This window comes from Scomber japonicus, chromosome 2 (genome assembly GCF_027409825.1).
Source record: "Scomber japonicus isolate fScoJap1 chromosome 2, fScoJap1.pri, whole genome shotgun sequence".
Taxonomy (NCBI): domain Eukaryota; kingdom Metazoa; phylum Chordata; class Actinopteri; order Scombriformes; family Scombridae; genus Scomber; species Scomber japonicus.
In genome coordinates, this window is record NC_070579.1 from 41,218,174 (window position 1) to 41,228,093 (window position 9,920).

The 9,920-nt window shown below is 46.4% G+C and overlaps 1 long non-coding RNA gene across 1 annotated transcript; it reads left to right on the top strand.

Annotated features, from left to right (window-relative positions):
- LOC128381294 (uncharacterized) lies at positions 1–560 on the top strand. Its single transcript, XR_008323537.1, has 3 exons — positions 1–61; positions 360–453; positions 545–560. It is a non-coding gene; the product is annotated as an uncharacterized LOC128381294 (long non-coding RNA).
- Positions 561–9,920: the final 9,360 nt, after the last annotated feature.

Sequence of the window (9,920 nt, forward strand, 5' to 3'; positions counted from 1 at the left end):
GTTCAGTGCCGCGAAAACACAACAATGGCGACACCAACAGGTGAAGACTTTTCATTCAAGTGTAAGTATTGGTTTGTTTTATTTAATTATTTTTACTTATTACTACTTATACTTTTACTAATTACTTATATTTTATTACTTGACTTATATCTATATATATATATATATATATAAATGGACTAAGATGAACAAATTTAGATTTTAATAAAGAGCTACGTTTGGGATTATCACTATTATATGTTATACTTCATTATTATCATTATTATGATAATTTTTTGCTATATTAGAACCCTTTTGTCTGTTGACATAGTAAAAAAAAAACATGTTTTACATTACATTTTCTTTTATTTTTATTTTAGGGAGCAAGGAGCAAACCGAGCTCCTGATTAAACAAAGAGGGGAAAATGACCATCTATTCACGGGGGCCAAAAACTCCGCCACGGCGGGATGGAGGTAAGGCTGATGTCCATTTTTGTACATCTTTGCATCCCTGTGTTGATGTGATCTTGTGTTTACCTTTTCTCTTGCTTCCCTCTGTGTTTAGAGCAATACTGGAAAAGATTGGGCTGGAGGGGAAGGTCCAGCCCTACCAGGCCAAACAAAATGGGACAATTTTAAAAAAAATAAATAAAGTAGGTAGCCTACAGGTTTGGATTAGTTTTACTGTTACTAAATACTTTTGCTGAAAATTGCTGACATGATTGATTTCCACTGCCTTAGGATTGCAAATATCCAGGGACAGGGGAGGGGGCCAGCGGCAAGCCCACTGCTGGCACTTGGCCGTGGTTTGTCCTCATGGATGAGGTACTGGGGCAGAGGCCATCTATTGCCCCCCCTGTCCTCATTGCCTCCATCCGTGAGGACACACCAGGGCCAAGTGCCGCAGTGGGTGAGCAGGAGAGTGAAGAGGAGGAGGAGGAGGAGGAGGAGGACCAGCCAGGGCCCAGGAGGAAGAGGAGGAGGGAGGATGACCTCCTTGACCTCATAAAGGAGGACATGAGGCAAAATGAGGCAGAGGAGAGGAGGGAGCAGAAGGGGAAAGAAAGGATGGAGAGGCTCTTCTCTCTCCTGGAAAAAGTAATAGAAAAATAAATATACATCTATATAGATGTGTTTAATTTGATTTTATTTATGAACTGTGTTTATTTATGATTTTTCTTTATTTTTTATTTGATTGTGAAGATTTTGATGTTTTATGTTGTTATTAAATAAAAAATATTGTTCATTGTTACACGTCTATTCCATTTAGTATTTACAACTTCAGTACAATTTATAACAGGGTTGCATAAAGTGCTACTGTTCAGGAAGAACAAGGGATTAAATATTTTCTTTTATTATCAAGTGATGAAACATTTCACTATTTACAAAAATTACATCAGAAATAACTATTTACAGATTATTATAAGAAAATTATAAAAATTATGTACAATTATTATCAAAATAATTATTAAATACAATATACAATTCTTTCTATCAAGGAATGAAATATAACTACGGTCTTAACATTTAACTATTTACAAATTTACATCAGAAATAACTATTTACAGATTATTATTATTTTATTATTCTTTCTCTTGTGTGTTTTCCTTCTTTCTTTCTTTCTTTCTTTCTTGTGTGTTTTCCTTCTTTCTTCTCCTTTCCTTTATTCTTCTCCTTTCTTCTCTCTTATAATTTTGTCAGCTTTTTCTCCGTCTTTTCGGTCGAGACGTCTTTCTCGTCTTATGGGCGGGAACAGCTGGTGATGCAACCAGGAAATGCCTCGAAGGCTAGACCGTCTCATTTCACAACGGTTGATGCGTCCTTCGGAGGTTCCTCAAGGATGCATCCTTCGAAGGCCGCAAAGGCCGCGTCCTTCGAGGATGCAGCCTCGCAGTTGGGTCCAAATTGAGACACAGCCACAGGCTGCAGAAAGCCCATTTAAACATGCTGTGACACCACTGTGTGCATTCAGACACAGCTGGAATGATTGCAGCTTTTGTTCCTCAAAGCCCTGTGTGCGGTGATGGAGCAACAGCGCCCTCCTTTGGTGACAGCTGAGAGGGAAAAAAAGCTTACAGCACCTGGTATTCCCAGGCGGTCTCCCATCCAAGTAGTAATCAGGCCCGACCCTGCTTAGCTTCCGAGATCAGACGAGATCGGGCGTGTTTTTTTTGGTTTTTTTTCTCTTTTTATTATCAAAAAATAGTTTTTTACAAGACATATTATTTACAGAGAGAACAACAGAAAGAAAACACTAAACAAACCAAAAATAAACACAATTCATTCGTCACATAAAGCCTGTAGCCAAAACACTCAGACCAAATAAATAAAACAAAACCCAGACACCATAAAGAAAATATACACCAAAATAAAATACTCACTAATCCTTATCTTTGTGTAGCCTGCAGCCAAAACGCTCAGGCCAAAAAAAAATGAAAAGAAAAATCCAGACAATAAAAGGAAAAACCAGCAAAAAAAAGAAAAGAAAAACCATAAAAAGAAACCACAAATTATACTCTACATGAGCCTGTAGCCAAAACACTCAGGCCAAAACAAACAAAAAATAAATAAATAAACTAAATAAATAAAAAGCAAATTAAAAAAGGAAAAAGAAAAAAAAACAGACAAACAACAAAACAAACCTCACACAAAAAAAAGATATCAATGGAGAGGCAAGACTGCTAGCCCCAGTCCACCTGTACCTCTCCATCTTCCCCAATCCTGATGAGGGTACTCCCCATAATGAACCCTCTCTCAAATTCCTCACTATCTAATGATCTGTACATCATGTTGACATCCCTCTTCAATCCACTCCTAAATATGCTCCAGACGTCAGCTTTCCTCTTCTCATAATGGGCCAGATTCCTCCTCAGTTTGACTGCAAACCTTGCATGGCTCAATGTGTAGTTCAAGAGACTCACCCCTTTCATTCTTCCTTCCACTCCAAACAACCACAATTCCTTCCACTCCATTCTCTCTACATATCTTTCATTCCAACATCTGTTAATTAACTCCTTCAATCTCTCAAAATATCCCTGCAACTCCTCACATTCAACAAACTCATGCATACATGTTTCAACTTCCACTCCACATACATCACATTCTTTCTTCACATTCACATCAAACTTACTTATAATTAAATTATTAAAAACCCTATTGTGTCTTAAAAGAAAATCAAAATTCTCACATTCACTACTGTTCCATTTCACTCTCAGATTCATCCATATTCTTTTCACATCCATGTCATTCATCACTCTCATCCATACTTTCTTTGCAGCTGGTCTCCTCACATCCCCCCCTCTTAAACATTTATACAACACTCTGGTTTTCACACTCATCAAATTCACTCTCTTCTCACTTTCTCCTACATACATCTCAATCTCTCCTTCCTCATCCACCACATTCTCTCTCTCAATCATTTCCATCCACTCTCTGGGCATCCCTCCCTTTATCTTATCCATCATCCCCTCTGCTGTACCCATCCACATTTCATCCCCCCTGCCCCTCACCTCATCAACTACCACCTGTGCCCTCATAAACCCTGGTACATATTCATAAACTAAATCCCTCACCTTCCTAAACCCAGCCCTCCACATCAATCTATTATATAGTGTTTCCCCTTCCCATGTGATTTTTGGATTTAAAAACACCGGCTGCTCCCATACTTGCTTTACATTCTTACATTCATACTTCACACACTTCACAAACTCACCCCATGATCCCAACACCTCCTTATAAAAATCAGACACCTCACTCAACATTCCTTTCTTCAGTTCCATAAACTGAAACTAAAGCTCCCCTCCCTGAGCTACTACCTTACCGTGGTGGAGGGGTTTGAGTGTCCCAATGACCCCAGAAGCTCAGTTGTCGGGGGCTTTATGCCCCTGGTAGGGTCTCCCATGGCAAACAGGTCCGGGGGGAGGGGCCAGACAAAAGGTAGCTCAGAAAACCCCGATGATGAATACGACTATTGGTTTTTCGTGTCCCTCGCCCGGACGCGGGTCACCGGGGCCCCCCCCCTGGAGCCAGGCCTGGGGGCGGGGCTCGGAGGCGAGCGCTTGGTGGCCGGGCCTTCCCCCATGGGGCCCGGCCGGGCATAGCCCGAAGAAGGGACATGGGACCCCTCTCCCACAGACCCACCACCAGTGAGAGGGGCCAAAGGGGTCGGGTGCGCTGTGAGCTGGGCAGCGGCCGAAGGCGGGGACCTTGGCGGTCCGATCCTCGGCTGCAGAAGCTAGCTCTAGGGACGTGGAACGTCACCTCTCTGGTGGGGAAGGAGCCTGAGCTGGTGTGTGAGGTTGAGAAGTTCCGGCTAGATATAGTCGGCCTCACCTCGACGCACAGCAAGGGCTCTGGAACCAGTCTCCTCGAGAGGGGTTGGACTCTCGTCCACTCTGGAGTTGCCACTGGTGTCAGGCGCCGGGCAGGGGTGGCAATACTTATTGCTCCCCGGCTTGGTGCCTGTATGTTGGAGTTTACCCCGGTAGACGAGAGGGTGGCCTCCCTCCGCCTTCGGGTGGGGGGACGGATCCTGAATGTTGTTTGTGCCTACGGTCCAAACAGCAGTTCAGAGTATCCAGCCTTTTTGGACTCCTTGGAGGGGGTGCTGGAAAACACTCCCCCTGGGGATTCCCTCGTTCTGCTGGGGGACTTCAACGCCCATGTTGGTAGCGACAGTGAGACCTGAAAGGGTGTGATTGGGAGGAACGGCCCCCCTGATCTGAACCCGAGCGGTGTTCTGCTGTTGGACTTCTGTGCTCGTCACGGATTGTCCATAACGAACACCATGTTCAAGCATAAGGGTGTCCATATGTGCACTTGGCACCAGGACACCCTAGGCCGCAGTTCGATGATTGACTTTGTAGTCGTGTCGTCGGACTTGCGGCCGCATGTCTTGGACACTCGGGTGAAGAGAGGGGCGTAGCTGTCAACTGATCACCACCTGGTGGTGAGTTGGCTCCGATGGTGGGGGAGGATGCCGGGCAGACCTGGCAGGCCCAAACGCATTGTGAGGGTCTGCTGGGAACGTCTGGCAGAGTCTCCTGTCAGAGAGAGTTTCAACTCCCACCTCCGGGAGAGCTTCGACCATGTGCCGGGGGAGGCGGGGGACATTGAGTCCGAGTGGGCCATGTTCCGTGCCTCCATTGTTAAGGTGGCCGACCGGAGCTGTGGCCGCAAGGTGGTCGGTGCCTGTCGGGGCAGCAATCCCCGAACCCGCTGGTGGACACTGGCGGTGAGGGATGCCGTCAAGCTGAAGAAGGAGTCCTATAGGGCCTTTTTGGCCTGTAGGACTCCGGAGGCAGCAGACGGGTACCGGCAGGCCAAGCGGAATGCAGCTAGGGCGGTCGCTGAGGCAAAAACCCGGACATGGGAGGAGTTCGGTGAGGCCATGGAAAAAGACTTCCAGACGGCTTCGAAGAGATTCTGGACCACCATCCGGCGTCTCAGGAGGGGGAAGCAGTGCACCGTAAACACTGTGTACGGTGGGGACGGTGTGCTGCTGACCTCGACTCGGGACGTTGTGGATCGGTGGAAGGAATACTTCGAAGACCTCCTCAATCCCACCAACACGCCTTCTGGTAAGGAAGCAGGGCCTGGGGGCTCGGGTGTGGGCTCTCCTATCTCTGGGGTGGAGGTCGCCGAGGTGGTTAAAAAGCTCCTCGGTGGCAGGGCCCCGGGGGTGGATGAGATCCGCCCCGAGTTCCTCAAGGCCCTGGATGTTGTGGGGCTGTCATGGTTGACACGACTCTGCAGCATCGCGTGGACATCGGGGGCAGTGCCTCTGGATTGGCAGACTGGGGTGGTGGTCCCTCTTTTTAAGAAGGGGGACCGGAGGGTGTGTTCCAATTACAGGGGAATCACACTCCTCAGCCTCCCTGGTAAGGTCTATTCGGGGGTGCTGGAGAGGAGGGTCCGTCGGATAGTCGAATCTCGGATTCAGGAGGAGCAGTGTGGTTTTCGTCCGGGCCGTGAAACAGTGGACCAGCTCTACACCCTCTGCAGGATCCTTGAGGGTGCATGGGAGTTTGCCCAACCAGTCCACATGTGTTTTGTGGACTTGGAGAAGGCATTCGACCGTGTCCCTCGGGGGATTCTGTGGGGGGTTCTCCGGGAATACGGGGTATCGGACTCCCTGATAAGGGCCGTCCGTTCCCTGTATGACCGGTGTCAGAGCTTGGTCCGCATTTCCGGCAATAAGTCGGACTTGTTTCCGGTGAGAGTTGGACTCCGCCAGGGCTGCCCTTTGTCACCGATCCTGTTCATAATTTTTATGGACAGGATTTCTGGGCGCAGCCAGGGTGTAGAGGGGGTCCGGTTTGGTAGCCTCAGGATTGGGTCACTGCTTTTTGCAGATGATGTGGTCCTGTTGGCTTCATCAGACCGTGACCTCCAACTCTCACTGGATCGGTTCGCAGCCGAGTGTGAAGCGGCCGGGATGAGAATCAGCACCTCCAAATCCGAGGCCATGGTCCTCAACCGGAAAAGGGTGGAGTGCACTCTTCGGGTCGGGGATGAGATTCTGCCTCAAGTGGAGGAGTTCAAGTACCTCGGGGTCTTGTTCACGAGTGAGGGAAGGATGGAACGGGAGATCGACAGGCGGATCGGTGCGGCGTCTGCAGTAATGCGGACTCTGCACAGATCCGTCGTGGTGAAGAGAGAGCTGAGCCGAAAGGCGAAGCTCTCAATTTACCAGTCGATCTTCGTTCCTACCCTCACCTATGGTCATGAGCTTTGGGTAGTGACCGAAAGAACAAGATCGCGGGTACAAGCGGCCGAAATGAGCTTCCTCCGTAGGGTGGCTGGGCTCTCCCTTAGAGATAGGGTGAGAAGCTCAGTTATCCGGAGGGAGCTCGGAGTAGACCCGCTGCTCCTCCACGTCGAGAGGAGCCAGATGAGGTGGTTCGGGCATCTAATTAGGATGCCTCCCGGACGCCTCCCTGGTGAGGTGTTCAGGGCACGTCCCACCGGTAGAAGACCTCGGGGAAGAACCAGGACACGCTGGAGAGACTATGTCTCTCGGCTGGCCTGGGAACGCCTCGGGGTCCCCCGGGAAGAGCTGGACGAAGTGGCTGGGGAGAGGGAAGTCTGGGCTTCCCTGCTTAGGCTGCTGCCCCCGCGACCCGACTCCGGATAAGCGGAAGAAGATGGATGGATGGATGGATGGACACCTCACTCAACATTCCTTTCTTCAGTTCCATAAACACTGCACTATCTCCACACCCTCCACATTTATCAATCGCTTCTTTTAAAAACACCTTCCATGTGTGATCCCTGTTGTTCCTTAAATACCTCACCATCATTTTCACCCTAAGTGCTTTCTTCTTCTTTTCTAAATTAATCAGTTTCAGTCCTCCATCCTCATACTCATTCTCCATCACCTCCCTGGCTATTCTAACTCCCTTCCCATCCCACAGAAACTCACTCACTACTCTCTCCACCTCCTTCATCACTCTCTCAGGTACATCTAACACATTCATTACATACACTAACTTACTCATCACTAACGCATTCACAACTACCACCTTCCCTTTCAACCCTAACCCTCTGCGTTTCCAAAACCCTAATGTCTTCCTAATACTATTCACTATCCCTTCATATTGCATATCTCTCCCTTCCTTATCCTTTATCCCTAAATTAACACCTAACACTCTGAAATAATCCTGCTTCTCTTTTAACCCTATCTCCACCCTTCCTATGCTATCCTCTCCTATATACATGATCTCTGACTTCTCTATGTTAACTTTAGCCCCTGATGCCCTCCCATACAGCTCTAAACTATCTAATACCTCAACTATACTTTCCCTGTCCTTCACTGTGACTGTTGTGTCGTCTGCATATTGATATAGTAAACTCTCTTGTCCTCCTGGTACCTCTATCCCCCTGATTTTTTGCCTTAATAGTAGTGCTAGTGGCTCAGCTGACAGTGAGTATAGCAGTGCTGACATTGGACACCCTTGCCTAACCGACCTTTCTAACCTAAATGTGTCTGTGACTATACCATTAATTTTAACACAGCTATGTGCCCCCTCATACATCCTCCTGATCCATCCACCTAACCTATGCCCAAAACCCATTTTCTCTAACACCCTGTACAAATAAGTGTGATCTACCCTATCAAATGCCTTATTTAAATCTAAACTTACTACAATCCCTCCCTTTCCTTTCTTCATATAATCTATTGTGTCTCTAATGCTACTTACTGTGTCTGCTATATCCCTACCTGGTATACTATAAGCCTGCGTGCTCCCTACCACCGTCCCAATGACTCTTTTAATCCTGTTGGCTAACACCCGTGCTAATATCTTGTAATCTGTGTTCAACATTGTAAGTGGTCTGTAGTTTTCTAATCTATCCCTATTCCCTTTCTTATATATGATACTAACTAGCCCTGTCGACATATCTGCTTTCATCCTATCCTTCTCTTCTATCCATCTAAACAATCTATCTAACACTGGCACTAATTCCTCCCTAAATTCTATACAAAACTCCCCAATAATACCATCTATCCCTGGACTCTTATTCCTACCTAACCCTGCTATAGCTACTTCTATTTCTCCTGTCCCTATGTTACCCTCACACATCTCCCTATCATCATCACTCACCTTCACTTCCACTTTCTCTAACACCTGCCTCATGCTCTCTTCATCCACTTCTCCTGCCCTAAATAATTCCCTGTAAAATTCTTCTACCCTTTCTGCTATCCCTACAAAATCTGTAATTTTCTCTCCCTCCTTTCCTTCTACCTGTTCTAAATAATTCCTCTTCTGCTTTGTTTTCTCTAGCCCTAAACAATACCCTGTACATTTCTCTCCCTCAATCACATGTCTTGCCCTACTCCTAACTATTGCTCCCTTACACTTCCTCTGTTCTATCTCCTTCAGCTCTTCTTTAATTCTTATATAATTCTTCAGATCACACTCCTCCTCATCTATCCTCTCTACCTCTCTTTCTAACTCCTCCTTCAGTTTTCTCTCCCTCTCTCTCGCTCTCCTATTCCTACATCTACTATAATTTATGCTCAACTCTTTAATTTCTATTTTCAAATTCTCCCACCACCCCCCAACATCCTCCTCATACATACTGTCATTCATTCTCATGTTTATACATTCTCTCACTTTCTTTTTATACAGTTCATCTTTCACTAGTTCACCATTCAGACACCACACACCCCCTCCCCTCCTTTCAATTTGTTGTTTTAAACTAAACTCTAACACCATGTGATCACTTAGTGCAGTAACTTTATATTCAATCTTCCCTATCCTATCAACTATGCCCTTTGCTCCCAAAACTAAATCTATCCTGCTCTGTTTTAAAACCCCTCTCACCACTTGTCTCCTAGAAAAAGCCCTCCCCTCTGGAGTCCTCTCTCTCCACACATCAATCATCCCTCTTTCTCTCATCATCTTTCTCAACACACCTCTGGACGAATCACTCCTATAACATACACTCGATGACGCATCCAACCTTCCACACCACACATTAAAATCACCCACAATCATACAGTTGTCACCACACATTCCTCCCACCCTTTCAAAAAAATCCCTTCTCTCTCTCTCCTCATTTGGTGCATATATATTAATGAACTTAAACGTTTTCCCCATGTGTTCAAATATAATACCAATCATTCTCCCTTCCCCATCATCCACACACTTTCTGACATTCTCAATCACTCCCCTCTTTACTAAGATTGCCACCCCCCTTGATTTATCTCCCCCGTTATTCACATACATCTCACCCATCCATTCTCTCTCAGTCTCTCTCACACACACATCATCCCAGTGAGTCTCTTGTAAACATATGATATCAGCATCACACACCAGCAAGGTTTGCTGTCTCCTGTCTCGGTCTCTGAGCCCATTACCATTAAAAGAGGAAAAGCTGAGCGCCATTAGCAGTATTGAAAGGGATGTCAACATGAGTGCTTATCATTTAGCTGTTTT